The following is a 15,372-nucleotide window of genomic DNA, read 5'->3' on the forward strand; positions in this document are numbered from 1 at the left end:
CATGGGTTTCCTCCAGGGAAAGCTTACTTACCAGATGCGAGTCAATGTACAAAGTCAGAGCTCCAATCTCAAAGGGTGTGGCCCTTTCAGTACAGAATTTAGGAAAAAATAGGACCTGAAGCACACTGGGGATGGTCTATAAGCAAATACTGATGTATAATGATCTCATACATTTAAAAAGAGATAATGAATGGAAAGTAGCCTGCCATACAAGATAAAATGAACTAGACCACCAACGCTCTCAGACAGGCTTCAACAACAGAAGTCAATGAGATACAATGCTTTAAAATTATGCAAAATTCTTAATATGTTCAATCCCATGAAACCAGAGCAGCAATTGTGATGGAAAATCACCCAGATGGAAGTGTCCATATTTCTTACCTACTCCTAGCAGCATTTTATGCAACACAAGCACTTAATAATTATTAATCAAACATTACTATAATCAACTCATAAGACATACTAATAAAAACACAATAATATTGTACACCCCCCCAAAAAAAAACTTTAAAAATACCATTTACAATAGCATTAAAAATTTTAAGGTTCCTAGGAATATATATAATATATATTTTTATATGTTATATGTATACATGGAAATATATTTTATATCTGTCATATATATTTTTTAAATATATTTTATTGATTTTTACAGAGAGGAAGGGAGAGAGATAGAGAGCTAGAAACATCGATGAGAGAGAAACATCGATCAGCTGCCTCCTGCAAACCTCCTACTGGGGATGTGCCTGCAACCAAGGTACATGCCCTTGACCAGAATCGAACCTGGGAGCCTTTAGTTCGCAGGCCGACGCTCTATCCACTGAGCCAAACCGGTTAGGGCTGTCATATATATTTCTATAAAGAAAATTTAAAAACTTTCTTGGGACATTGTAAAGTTTGTAAATAAACAGAGAAATCAATGTTCATGCACTTACTATGTGCTAGATCAGTGATGGTGAACCTTTTGAGCTCGGCGAGTCAGCATTTTGAAAAACCCTAACTTAACTCTGGTGCCGTGTCACATATAGAAATTTTTTGATATTTGCAACCATAGTAAAACAAAGACTTATATTTTTGATATTTATTTGATATATTTCAATGCCATTTAACAAAGAAAAATCAACCAAAAAAATGAGTTTGCGTGTCACCTCTGACACGCGTGTCGTAAGTTCGCCATCACTGTGCTAGATACCATTCTAAGTGCTTTACACATATTATTTGTAACCATTTAATCATTTAATCCTCTCAATTACCTTATAAGGTAGGTACTGTTATGATCCCTATTTTACAAGTAAGGAAATTGAGGCACATTAAGGTTAAATAAATTCTCCAGGGTTATGCGGCCAATGAGGAGTGGAGCCAGGATCTGAACCCAGGAAGCTGGATACCATCCTCCTAAAGATTCTGGCCCAGCTGCATGGCTCAGTGGGTGAGTGTCAACCTATGAGCCGAGAGGTCACTTCAATTCTTGGTCAGGGCACATGCCTGGGTTGTGGGCTCAATCCCCAGTTTGGGGCGTGCAGGAGGCAGCCAATCAATGATTCTCCCTCATCATTGATGTTTCTATCTCTCCCTCTCCCTTCGTCTCTGAAATCAATAAAAATATATTTAAAGAAAATAGGGTAACCAAATGGCCAAAAGCCTTATTATTAAACAGAGAAAAGCAAAATAAAACCACAATGAGACTGGCCGGTTTGGTTCAGAGGTCAGAGCGTTGGATCACGGAACAAAAGGTCACTGGTTCGATTCCTGGCCAAGGGCTCATACCTCAGTTGCAGGTTCAATCCCCGGCCCTGGTGGGGGTATATGGAGGAGGTAATCTCTCTCTCTCTCTCCTCTCTCTCCCTTCCATTCTCTCTCTAAAGATCAATGGAAAAAATATCCTCAGGTGAGGATTAAAAAACACACAAAACATAATGAGACACCATATCACATTCACCAGACAGACAACGATTAAAAAGCCTAACAATATCAAACTGTGGTGAAGGTGTGGAGCAAACTGGACACTTTGGAAAACAGTTTGGAATTATAGCATCAAGTTAAGCACTCAAATACCTTATAGCCCTACAATCCATCTTCCACATATACCTGCAAAATCTATTGCACATCCATATAGGAAATCATATATATGTGTGTGTGTACATACACACACACACACACACACACATACACACACACACACACACACACACACGTTCTTACCAGCCTTTTTCATAAAAGTCAAAAGCTGGAAACAGTTCAAATACCCATCAACAGTAAAATAGATTAATGCACCAATGCACCGTCGCAGTACAGAGGAATACTAAACAGTGAAAACCCATAACCACAGCTATAGGCATCAACGTGGTTAATTAAGTCTTGCAATCATATTGTTGACAAAAACAAATAAGTAAAAAGTGTTACATACTAAACACTTGCAAAACTAAACAATGTAATCCTATATAACAGAGGTAATAGGCAAATTGACCCTCACGCCCTCTCATCATAAGATGGCTGCCCCCATGTCACCACAAGACAGCCACCCCCACATCATACAAAGATGGACGCCCCCATGTTGTCACAAGATGGCCACCCCACATCATCACAAGATCGCCGCCACAAGATGGCCACCCACATGTTGTCACAAGTCTGACAGGGGAGGGCAGTTGGGGGCAACCAGGCCTGCAAAGGAGGGCAGTTGGGGGTGATTGGGCCGGCAGGGGAGGGTAGTTAGAGGTGATCGGGCTGGCAGGGGAGCAGTTAGGTGTCAATCAGGCTGCAGGGAAGCGATTGGGGGAAATCAGGCAGGCAAATGGTTAGGAGCCAGCAGACCCGGATTGTGAGAGGGATGTCCGACTGCCCGTTTAGGCCCGATCCCTGTGGGACAGGCCTTGGACAGCTGGACATCCCCCGAGGGGTCCCAGATTGGAGAGGGTGCAGACTGAGCTGAGGGACACCCGCTCCCCCAGTGCAGGAATTTCGTGCACCGGCCTCTAGTGTAAGTATATCCATATAACTGTAGGCTTCCTATGGAGAGAAGAGGAAGGTGGTTTTGAAAGTAGAGAAGGTTCTAAGGCAATGTTTTATTTGTCAATCTGGCTGGGGTTTATATGAGTGTCCACTTGCCAGTTATTCATTCAACCACAGACATCCATCTATTTTCTACATTCTTCTTCATGTATGCTATAGTTCTGAATTTCTGATTATCTTCTTAAGAAAGTGCAAGTCATCTTCCTGAATAGAAGATGTTGCCCACAAGCTTCCAAATTTAAAAATATATTTAAAAATATATTTCAGAAGATAATCCATTAAAGACAGCTAGAATGTTCAATTATAAGGAATCCCCCCAAAAAACAACAACTCACCAAAATCTGATTTTACTACCATTTCTATAAAAGTTAAAAGATGGAGCCTGATAATTAACATCGATGTTGGGTGGTAGCAGATGCAGTACCACTGAAATGATTAGAGAAGCAGTAAGAAATGCAGAGCAGAGCCAATACTGATGGTGTTTTAGTCATGTTTTAAAGACAAGTTATAACATTTAAATAAAGCAATATAACAATACTTTTTATTTAATAATTCTAAATTTCTTGATCTTCCCAAATGTCTACACTGACACTAAGATGGCAAATAGATTTCTACTAGCAGAGTTTTCTAAAATCGGTTCTGCATTTGTTTTTACCAGGAAGCCACTTAAATTTTACCCACTTGTTTAACTCCAAAGGATTGAAACAAAATGTTTACTGGCCAAACAAAAACAGTGGTTTTAAAATTCTCCACTTGGGCTGCTAGATAAAACACTTGTTTACTGAATCAAATGTTTTATTTGGAAAACGCCTGCCAGAGTGGACACTATCCAAGGAATACACCAGGATGTGCTAGGATGGTAATGTCACACCCTTAACAGAAGCCGGCATTTTAGGGCAACTTCACAAAGTTTACTTTCAAAGAATAGAACAATAAAAAAAAACACCTATCTGTTAAAAAAAAATCAACCCAAGGCCTAAAATGCTCTTACTAGGTCATTAAATTAGGGCAGTTCAATCCCTTCAAAAGCTAATCTCTTTCTATAATCAAACAAATCTTATAAATAGCACTCAAATCATAATTATTATTACTATTTTAGAGCCAAGCCTCTCCCTTTAGCTTTATTCTGTACCTTCTGGTTCTCCTATGTGACATGGCATGAAAGACCATTTCTATCTCTTACTAAGATACACTAGAACCCTGGAATGCCATTATTGGCCACAAAATAGAATTGAACATAAGACAAGTCTAACTTGAAAGCCATCCAAGAAGATTTACTTTCTCAAGTACCAAAAGGAAACATCCTAAAAGATAGCCTTAGGACCCACCCTGTGGTTAGTTTCATATGGAGACTCCAGTAAATGAATTATATTTGCCCAAATCAGATTCACTTAAGAATTTTCATCAATAGCTTCCTGCTAATATTAGGCAAATAAATAAAACTTTTAAAAGTATATCCCTCATGTTTAAAAAACATTATGCATATATCCAATCACATGTGTATTTTTATTTATTAACTATATACTGCTATTAGACATAATAAAACATATATTAGGCTCTGGTCAGGTATCTCAGTTGGTAAGAGTATCGTGCCGATGTGTCAAGTTGTGGGTTTGAGCCCCGTCAGGCACATACAGGAAACAACCGATGAGTGCATAAATAAGTGGAACAACAAATCGGTGTTTCTCTCTCCCTCCCTTAAGTAAGTAAGTAAATAAATAATTTAAAAAATATATAAAATGGACAATCAAAGGATTTAATGAACAGTTCTCTCAAGATGACATACAATTGACCAGTAAGCACATGAAAAGATGCTCCACATCATTAGTCATCAGAGGAATGAAAATCAAAACCACAAGTAACCACTTCATATCCACTAGGATGGCTATGATTAAAAAAGAAGAAGAAGAAAGAAAATAACAGGGGCTGGCAAAGACGGGGAGAAACTGTAACCCTTGTCCATTGTTAGTGGGAATGGAAAACAGCGTGGCAGTTCAGAATGTTAAACATGGAGTTACCACACAACCCAGCAATTCTACTCCTAGGTATAGACCCCAAAAAACTAGAAACAGGGATTTGAACGGGTACTTGTACAGCCATGCTATATAAATTCACAGCAGCATTATTCAAAATAGCCAAAGTATAAAAACAACCCAAATGTCCATCAACACAGGAATGGACAAACAAAATGTGGTTACAGAGACAATGGATTATTACTCACCCACAAAAAGAAATTAAGTATTTGAACACATTATGCCAAGTGAAATAAGCCAGATCCAAAAGGACATATATTGTATGATTCCACTTACATGAAATATCTAGAGTGAGCAAAAAAGAAAGAATGGAGGCTAGAGGGTAAAGGTAAGCATGGGAAGTTATTGCTTAATTGGTATAAGGTTTCTGGTGGGGTCATAAAATTTTGGACATAGATAATAGTGATGGTTGTACAAAATACTGAATGTAACCAATGCTACTGATTTGTATTCTTAAAATGATTATAACACCAAATTTTATGTTATCTCTCTATTTTACCACAATTTTAACAAAGTAGAAAAAAAAAAAAACAAGCTAGAAATACAATAGAGGTTCTAATATTTTCTTTTCTCATTCTAGTGGGTTACCTTGCATGCTACAGACTAGGGTGGGGTGAGGGAAGAGCTTCCAAAGCCAAGCCAAGAGTTAGTGAATTGGATATAGGGTAAGGGGAATTTGGAGATAACAGGGTCTGAGTTTTGGTAATGCCTACAACTCAAGAAGAATTTTATTTTTAATCCTAAAGGAAAGAGCACCCCTTTCTGTAACCTTTCCATAGAACTAAGTCCAGACCATATGTGAGTTCTCACCATACCTCAGGCGGCAGAGGGGGAGATCAGAATTACTGCAAAAATACCAGGAAAGGCCTCTTCCATTCTACTACAAAGTGTTCAAGCACCACCTTACAAAACAGACTGTGTGCTTGCTCAATCGTTTTATGGACTCAGGTAAGACCCAAGTCCAACTTAAAATACTCCTTTTCAGACCTGTTTTCAAAGTCATTTCCATCACTTTTCCCCCTTCAGGCTCAAGAGCATCAATCATGGCGAAAGTGACAGGAAATAATAAAAAGATTAACAGCTCAACATCAAGAAGCACCTATGTACTGCCTATGCGGAAAGTGTCGAATGTGAGGCTGGCTGAGGACCAAGGTAATCAAAAGCAAAATACACACGAGTCTGAGGGCTGACATTTCAGGAGGCAGAAGGCCCTGCTAAACACAGAAATGACAAAGCAAAAGGGAATGAATGGCTGTAGAACCATCCATGTCTGTACTAACATGCAGCACAGAAATGTCCTACGTTTATCAGAGTTTCATCGCAAAATAGGTCCATGTTGATGGCGGGATGGTTTGATCTTAAAAGTAGGAGTTTTTTTCTAGTAAAATGTAAAAATTCAGTTTTAAAAGAAATCAAAATTGAGATATGCTAGACTTCCAGGATCATCTGAACTTGCATGTTTTATAGATTTGTGATGCAGGAATATGAATTAATGGCCACTTTCTTTTGGGAAATCAGTTGAATGTCATGGCTACACTGCGTTGGGAAGGCCAAACCCCTTCTAAAACTACCCTATGAAATGGTTAATTCATAACCCTTCAAATAGTTCACATGATTGACTCCCAAATTAATCCTTTAGAGAGGACCCTCATATGAAATACTGTATTTCTATATCAGTAGAGTACAAAGTATTCAAAGTCTGCTTCCAAACAGACTCAGTCATTGTCTAATCCAGGGGTGGGCAAACTTTTTGACTCGAGGGCCACAATGGGTTCTTTTTTTTTTAAATATATTTTATTGATTTTTTACAGAGAGGAAGGGAGAGAGATAGAGAGAGTTAGAAACATCGATGGGAGAGAAACATCGATCAGCCGCCTCCTGCACATCTCCCACTGGGGATGTGCCCGCAGCCCAGGTACATGCCCTTGACCGGAATCGAACCTGGGACCCCTCAGTCCGCAGGCCGACGCTCTATCCACTGAGCCAAACCGGTTTCGGCGCCACAATGGGTTCTTAAACTGGACCGGAGGGCCGGAACAAAAGCATGGATGGAGTGTTTGTGTGAACTAATATAAATTCAAAGTAAACATCATTACATAAAAGGGTAAGGTCTTTTTTTTTTTTAGTTTGCCCACGGCTGGTCTAATCACTATGCTGCACAGCTGGAATCAATACAAAATAATCTTCAAAGTAATTGTTATTGTAAAATAAAAAATTTTAAAAACGCCAAAAGAAAAAGAACCCATTCAGAATGCCAAAAAGTCAAATATATCAACTTACCTTGTGCTATCAATATATTTTGATTTGTGTACAATGAACAAAATTGCTCTAAAAAAACAGAATTAGTCAATTACATTGGGAGGGCATGTGTGCAGGACTGTGAATATGCCAGTATTTATACAAAAGAAACGTCTTATGAGTTCATGGGGAAACTCTCAATGGCCCACGCCTGGTATTACTTCCATTGGTAATTAACTCTCACCATGAAGTCTTGGCTTTTAAAAGATGAGTCCTCTAAGCACAGAGAAACATATATCATGAATATTCTTGCTTTAAAAAAAAATATTCAGTTTTAGTTCCAACACTGGGAGTATTTCAAAACTCTTTTCACAAGGCCCTCTAGCATGTTATATTAAAAAAAAAAAAAAAAAAAAAAAAAAGTCGCCAAACTGGTTTTAACACATCTTCTCAGGACCGATAAGCATAAGTTTACTAAACCAGCTTTGAATAAGGAAAACTCAGAAGGATTCTATACGTTTTTTTCAAAGTTGACAGCACTTTTTAAGTGGAGGGTTGTTACATAAGCTACAAACCTACAAAGCTGGGAGGGATGAATGAAGGCATGACTCCTTTAGTAAAGCACGAACCCACAACTTCTTTGGAACTGCAGTTGACATCCTGTTGGACCGACTAGCTTCAAACCTGTTTTGTGGGTATTATGAGTGACTGAGTGCAAACAGTAAGGGGTTGTGAAAATAAATTTTCTAATGTAAAAAAAAAACACAACGGAGTGAGCTATAGATTTGGGTCTATGAACTCTGATGAAGAGCAAAAATGCTTCCAATTTTTCTTGTTAATCTTAACCTTAAAAAAGGTTTCGTTTAATGATGTGATCATTCATATAGTAATAAATTTAGAGGCTCTTGCTCATTTAGAATCTTTATTGTTGTTTATAATCATATTTTCATAGAAATAAGTATTTCACTAGAAAAACTAGGATAACAGCAGCAAATATTACCTGCCCCTGAGTGTACATCAGGAAACTATTTCCACAGCATATACAACAAACTCTGGAAACTCCAGGAAATTGTGTACATTAAATTCTGTAAATTCACATTTGACTGAGCACCTTCTCTCATTCCATACTCACAGCTTCAAGAAAACTTTAAAATTTGTATCAAGATACCAGCACTACTTCTGGCTTCTTAAAGAAATCTCAAGCACAAAATTATCTTCTCCTCTGCACAATTAGCTGCTGTGGATGGGTGCACTTGGGTAAGCCCATAGTGCAAGAGCCATCTACCTGCCTTCTTTCAGGAGAGAATGTGAATGCGCTGTTTGCACTTAATACTATTCTCTCTCACTCACAGTGTTTTGTATAACCTGGGTTTCACTTTCTGAATTTTTAGAATACCCCCTAATATTCTAAACGAATTAAAAAACTTGGATTCTATTACACAACAAAGTGATTGTCTTAACTGTACTGAACTGCACACTTAAAAATGGTGAAGACAGTGAATTTTATGATATGTATTCTACCACAGTGAACTAAAAACAACTTAGATTCTATCATCTTCTACTGTTCTTTGGGGGCGGGGGGGGGGCAGGTAAGAACAACAACAAAAAACACCCCCCTTAGCTGCAAGAGTTAGAGACCTAGAAAAATGGAGAGATTAAATTCTGTATGGGGGGCGGGGGGGGGGGCTGCTGCCCCTACAACCTCCACCATCAATTTTAATCATTACTTTCTGCCTGCTGGTCCGCCAGACATGTAGTAATATGGACATGTGAATTTGTCTCTTTGCAGGTTCTAAACAAGAAAGGAAAAGAGCAAATGATCTTTTGTAGCCAGATAATTAGCATCAGGCGAACTGAATTTGGCCGTGACAAAATGTTTGCCGCTGCTCAGGAGAGACTTTTGTTTTTCTGACAATAAAGCAATATACAGATACACAGACAGACAGGTAATCCTTGAGAGAGGTGTGAATAGTCATCACCCTTCAGAAATCCAACTCCACTCCCCTGACTATTCATTTCTCTCTAAACTAGAACACCTGTGGGGTTTAAAGCCCAGAGCTTGCCTTCCCTTACCTCTGACTACTCAGCTCCCCTGGAGAGGATCAGCCAGTCTCATCCTGAGAATATTGCCAAATGCCACACCCTGGGTCTGCGTAGCCAAAGGTACAGGAAGTGGTCTGCCCAGGGCCTGGGATATTGCATCATCCTCAACATGCTTCGATGGACACAGCGTGAGTCACTCAGCACACACATGGCACTTCAACCCCAATCCTTCCCACCTAGCAGGGCAGAGAACTTTTGACACATCCATCCAGGCTTCCAAACTAGTGCTAAATTTGGAAAGCAGCAGGTCATCTGCATATAAACAACTTCAAGCACTGCCTATCAATGACTGTCCATCCGATAAAAAGCAAAACAGCAGGCTGAAACCAAGTCATGAAAAGTAAGAACTCTTGCTCTCTCAAGGGGAGACAGAAGGTTCAGGGGGAGGTCCAAGCTGGCTAAGGCACTGGTTCCCCCGAGGAATTCACACCAGACTGATTTGTAAATCCAGTCGGCATTGAGGCATTGCTCAGTGGATTGACCATTGTCCCATGCACCACACAGGTCGCTGGTTCTATTCCTGGTCAGGGCATATACGTGGGGTTGCAGGCTCGATCCCCAGTAGGGGGCGTGCAGGAAGCAGCTGATCTATGTTTCTCATGGATGTTTCTAACTTCTGTCCCTCTCCCTTCCTCTCTCTCTAAAAAATCAATAAAAACATATTTTTAAAACTTTTTTTTTTAAATGCAGACTGCCCCCCCCCCCAAAAAAAAATGCAGACCGCCAGCCCAGGATATTGTGATTCAGTGCCTGTGGGGGGACCCATTAATCTGCTGCACCAGGTTAGGGAGCTGCTCGGTTAAAGCACTTGGGTGAAACAGTGCTGATTCAGTAGATCATCTCAAACCAAAGCACCAGGAATGACTACCTCCTTGTACTTTTATGAGGAAAGAGGAGAATTTTGAAAAAGTATATATATTATAATGTTACCTAAAACTGGTCCTTTGCCATCAAGTTCAACTTCAGTTCATTCTGTACCTCTGACCAACAATCACCTACTTCTATGTAGATGACTCATATCTCTACTTTCAGCCAGGACTCATGCATTTTTCCTAAACCCAGCTGCCAGTCTCAGCTTCGAATTCCATTCTCAAATCAGCTCTTCAGTTCACCTTGAACACTAGCTTCCTGTTCCATTTTCTGTTGATAGTACCACCCCTCAAGGCATTTCGATTTAAATCCTCAGTCACCTTGAGCTCCAAGTCCATTGCCCTCTATATCTAAACACTATAAAATATGGTCAATTTTCCTTTTATAGCAACTCACCAAGCATTGCCTTCCAACCAATTCCCATTGATAGTACCCTTTTCCAAGCCCCCTTAGATCTCTGCAATAGCCATTTGTGGTCCCTAAACTCCCACTCCATTCTACCTCAGAAAATTAACTTCCCCCAAATCTAAATTTGTCTATTTCCCTTGCTCAAAATTCTGTCACAATTCCCCATTATTTGCAGATCCCTCATTGGTCTGTCCCTAATCTACATTTAAATGACATAATTTCACATTTAATCCATCTCCTGCAACTTCCTGCCTCTTGGCTTACCTCACTTCTACCACTAGGAACGCCTCTCTCTCTCTAGCTTTAAAAACTGGGTACATCCTTTAAGACCTAAGTTCAAGTTCTGGAGCACTTCCTGGTGGCTGCCACGTGACAGCTACCCTCCAGAACTCGAAGAGCACTCTAACATCAAAGCCTTTCTAAAGTAAGGGTGTGTTCTCTCTCTCACCCTCTGCTCTCTCTGCTCCACACTCCTCCCCACCTCCCAGGAAGTTCCTGGGAACTTTATGACTGGACTCCCATTGACAGCCAACCACACAATGGATGCCTGGCAACATCTCCCTAAAATAAGCCAACTTCTATTCTTCCACAGAAGCAATGCAGTTTATTGTTAACATTTTAGAAAATAAATAGAAGAAAAATAATCTTTTAATCTCTCATTATTCCACTTTGCAACTCATAACTTTCACCTATGAGTCCGTCATCTCTTCTTATGCATATATTGGTGTTTTTATTTAACTTCTGAACAGTTAAACTTCTTATATGTGTCATCTAGTTGTCACCCCCAACTAAACAATATTAGACTTGACTCTTTCAGAAACATGAATGTTCTTCTCTGTGATCTCCTGACCCAAGTGCTTAACACCATTCCACATACAAAGTAGGTGGCTGTTTAAAGCATATGTTCATTCAAAAAAGTGTTTTGAGGGCGGCAGTAAATGCTTACCAATGCACTGTCCAAAATAACCCATGTGAAAACGTGCTTACGCATACATGATTTCTTGAAAAGTGGCCCCAAATTTATGTAACAAAGAAGGAAATCATGCTCCTTAACAGAGTGACAAAATCTAAGATCATGAACAGGTTCATTTTTTCCAAGTTTCCAGATGACTGTTGTAGAACTCTGCCATTTTCATTCAGAATAAAAGACTATTCAATATATGAAATTTGTCAGTTTCCAACCATTGTTGTTCTACAGTTTAGGCAAACAACATAAGTGAAAATAAGTAAATAGAGGATCTTCTATCTAGAAAGTAATGTAAAAAATCCAGTCTACCACTCCAAAGGCCAACTGTTGTTGTTGTTGTTATTATTATTATTATTTCACTAATGAGCAACTTAGTGAATTTTTTAAAAAGGGGAAAATTGGAAATGGTTAGATGTTTTCACAACAAAATGACCTCTTTCATATATTTAGCATGTGATTCAATTTATAAAAGTTCAGCTTGCTAGTTTTTGCTTCCTCTGAAAATATACTCTTTAATTCAAAATAATCTCAGTGTTGCCCTGGCCAGGTGGCACGGTTGGTTAGAATGTTCTCCTATTCACCAAAAGGTTGTGGGTTCAATCCCTGGTCAGAGCAGGTATGGGAGGCAACAGATGGATGTTTCTCTCTCACACTGATGTTCCTCTCTCCCTCCCTCTCTCTCTAAAATCAGTAATAAAAAAAAAACACCTGGGATGAGGATTAAAGACAAACAAAAATACATCTCAATTTAAATTTCTTTAACTAGGGTTACCTTGGACACAGAAGTTTACATTAGTTCCTAAATCAGCTTTTCCCATAACTCTTAAGATCTTTTCACAGGCTAACACACCCTTTTAACTTCTGAATAAAACTCCAGCAGCTACACATTTCTTTTGAGTTTTCAGCCATGGCCGTTTAGGCCTTGCTTCCACAGCCCTGTCCTGCACTGTGTGACTAAAGCCCACGGGATGAACCCAGCAGAAGGGCAATGGGACCAAACTTGGGAAAGGTGCTCAACAAGAGCTGGCTGCCACTCAGCACGGCTAAGCTTTGTCTTTGCAGTCTCATTTTTAAATATTATTTCTTCCTTGATTCTGCCTGTCACCAACATTCAAACCCAAAGCCCCATCACTTTTAAATCTGGATCTCTCCTTCTAATCACGTTTGGGAGGGAACTAACCTGGCTGCTCTCCTCCTGCTTTGAGGAGAGCTGAGGTTTTGGTTTTTTCTTCTTCTTCTAATAAAACTTTCCACGTTTGTTTCTCAGACCTTCCCCAAATACAAAACTGTCACTTTCCCCTGTTCTTTCCAACGCTAGAGTACAACTTCAAACCTTTGTGTCAACTCAGTGTTAGAACTCGGGTAAGTTTATGGCAGCGTGTGCCTGTATTTACGGGACTCAAACTCAAATGCAAAAACTTTTCTGCTCTCTGAAACAGTAAAATACAAACATGAAACAGGGCAAAAACCCACCTCCTTGCCAGCTTTCCTTTCACGTTTTGGTTCAGTAATAAGTTAATCCACCCCCTAGTGCAACTGCAGCCTCCTCTCCTCTCGGCCAGGCTCACCTAGAACATTCACTGCATCATTGCATCCAAGCCAAACTCGGTTACTGAGGCAACTAAGTTTTTCTTCCCAAAGGGTCACAGGAAACATCCCTCCGGATCCCCTGGTAACCGTCCACCGATAATGCTGGGGAACTACAACAGCAAAGACTCGCTTTCCAAGGCTGGCGGCGGCCGCCCCTGCCCGCAACGGAGGCGGAGAGGGGGGTGCGTGGTGGGTGCGCAGCGTCCAGTTACATTCCTGACCCACTTTCGCAACCCCTTTCTCCCCCTCTTCTTCCTTCCCCTCCCAGGCAGGCCCCGAGGGCACCGGCGCTCTGAAGAGCCACCCGCCAGCAACCCCGAGCCGCTGCGGGCCGAGTGCACCCGCCGTCGGGCTCCACGGGGGACCGGGAGGGAGCCGGCCCGGCCCCCACCCCACCCCCGGTTTCCCCTGCGCGGCCCCTCCCTGGTCACGTGGGCTCGCGAGCACCTGTGTCCGCGACTTCAGCCCCCGGCGGAGCCCCTCCCGCCGCCCCCGGAGAAGCCCGTGCCGGAGGGAGGGCTGGAAACACCGCCCGCTCCCCTTTCCTTTCCGCACACTCCTCTGCCCCGGGAGGGGGGGGGGGGGGACGCTGGCGGGTGAAGCGAAGTACAAAAGCTCCAAGGCATCCTCCCCCCACTCCCTCGCCATCTCCTCCTCCCCACCCCACGGCGGCGCGGGGAGGTGGCGTGTGCCCGCCCCCAGCCCGCCTCCGCTGGAAACCTGGGCTCCTCGCGGCGCCGGGAGGGATGCTGCCGAGTCTGGGCGGGGGCCACAGGGGAGCGGGCAGGTGGCGGCTGGTGACGGGCGTGTGTGTGTTCCGAGCCGCGAGTCCAGGAAGGGGGAGGAAGCTGCCGTCTCAGCTGCAACTTCTGAGCGAGCAAAGCAACTCAGCAACTTTGCGTGCGCCGCGCCCCTCCCCCGCGCACCCGGCGGGGACGGGGGCTGCGCTGCGCCTGGGGGCCCGGCGCCGGGCCCGGCGGGGGACAGACCTGGGCGCGGGCGAGTGGGAGGGAGCCTGGCTGGAGATGCAGGAATGGCACCGCTACCGTGGGGTGGGACTAGGGGTGCGCCTCCCCGCGATTCAGTCTTGGAAACGACCCGTGGTCCCCGCGCCGCGCACGCCCCCAGCGGCCCCCACCGCTCGGCTGGGCGCGAGGCAGGGGGCGGAGGATGGCGGCGGAGCCCTGGAGACTGTGCCTCGCGGGTAAATCAGGAGAGGGCCGTGAGAGGCCTTCCCCTCGCTTCCAGCATCTTCGCGGCGGATGCAGAGCCCTGGGAAGTGCGGCGGAACTCGCACAAGTTTTTCCTGCCCCCCCCTTCCCCCAGGCCCCCCGTGGGTAGCGCTGGGAGGCAGGCCCCGGCCGGGGGAAAGCTGGCGGGGGAAACCAGTCGCGGGGCAGCGAGGTGCGGGGCAAAGGCGAGGGCGAAGGTGACCCGGACATCAGGAGGTCATGGGCTGTTCGTTCTGGGCCCGAAGGAGGGCGCGAAGGCCTGGCGGGTCCCGCCAGCCCGGAGAGCTTGGGGGAACCGCCAGATCCTAGTCAGGAAATGTGGATACATTCAGTTCAGACTTTCAAGGGACTAAACTTGGGGGTGCGGGGGAACCTGGGCCAGCCTAGGGTGGTACACGCTGTCCCCGAAGTCATGCCCACACCCGCTCAGGAGTCGGATTGGCAAAATGGAGAGGCATGTAAGTGGGTAGACTTGGATCAGGCTGTGCGCTCATGCACAGGGAGCCTGAAGAGCTGGGCCGTCCGCCGCACCCTTTCCCTGTAAACGGATTTACCTATATCCTCCAAACTGCCCCCAACATTCACATCCTTCATCTGACTCACTCTTCGAGTTACTGATGCTTTACGCCCAAGCCTATTACCTGTAAAATGCTAGAGATTTTAATGATGATGTTAGGAAGTTGAGTCACTTAGGGATGTGGGGCTTTTCAGAGGCAAAGGGGTTCATTACTTCAAGTGAAAGGAAACTGCCTGTGTGGAGAAGCCTGTCAGCTGGCTGAATGATTTAATTACATTTTAATTTAAAGAGATTTACGTGCTCGTTGAGGACAACTGGACAGTTACATTCTGATGTGGACCGGGAAATAACTTAAAAAAATATTTTTATTGATTTCAAACAGAAAGGGAGAGGGAGAGATAGAAA

At 43.0% G+C, this 15,372-nt stretch overlaps 1 protein-coding gene across 1 annotated transcript in view; it reads right to left on the reverse strand.

The window, feature by feature from the left end:
- The window catches only part of RREB1 (ras responsive element binding protein 1), a 194,817-nt gene extending 180,771 nt beyond the window's left edge, over positions 1 to 14,046 (reverse strand). Inside the window, exon 1 of the mRNA XM_036349144.1 lies at positions 13,939 to 14,046. The gene's annotated coding sequence lies outside the window, so the exon portion shown is untranslated. The remainder of the gene's footprint in view (positions 1 to 13,938) is intronic.
- Positions 14,047 to 15,372: the final 1,326 nt, after the last annotated feature.

The sequence above is a fragment of the Myotis myotis genome, unplaced genomic scaffold (genome assembly GCF_014108235.1).
Source record: "Myotis myotis isolate mMyoMyo1 unplaced genomic scaffold, mMyoMyo1.p scaffold_m19_p_2, whole genome shotgun sequence".
Taxonomy (NCBI): domain Eukaryota; kingdom Metazoa; phylum Chordata; class Mammalia; order Chiroptera; family Vespertilionidae; genus Myotis; species Myotis myotis.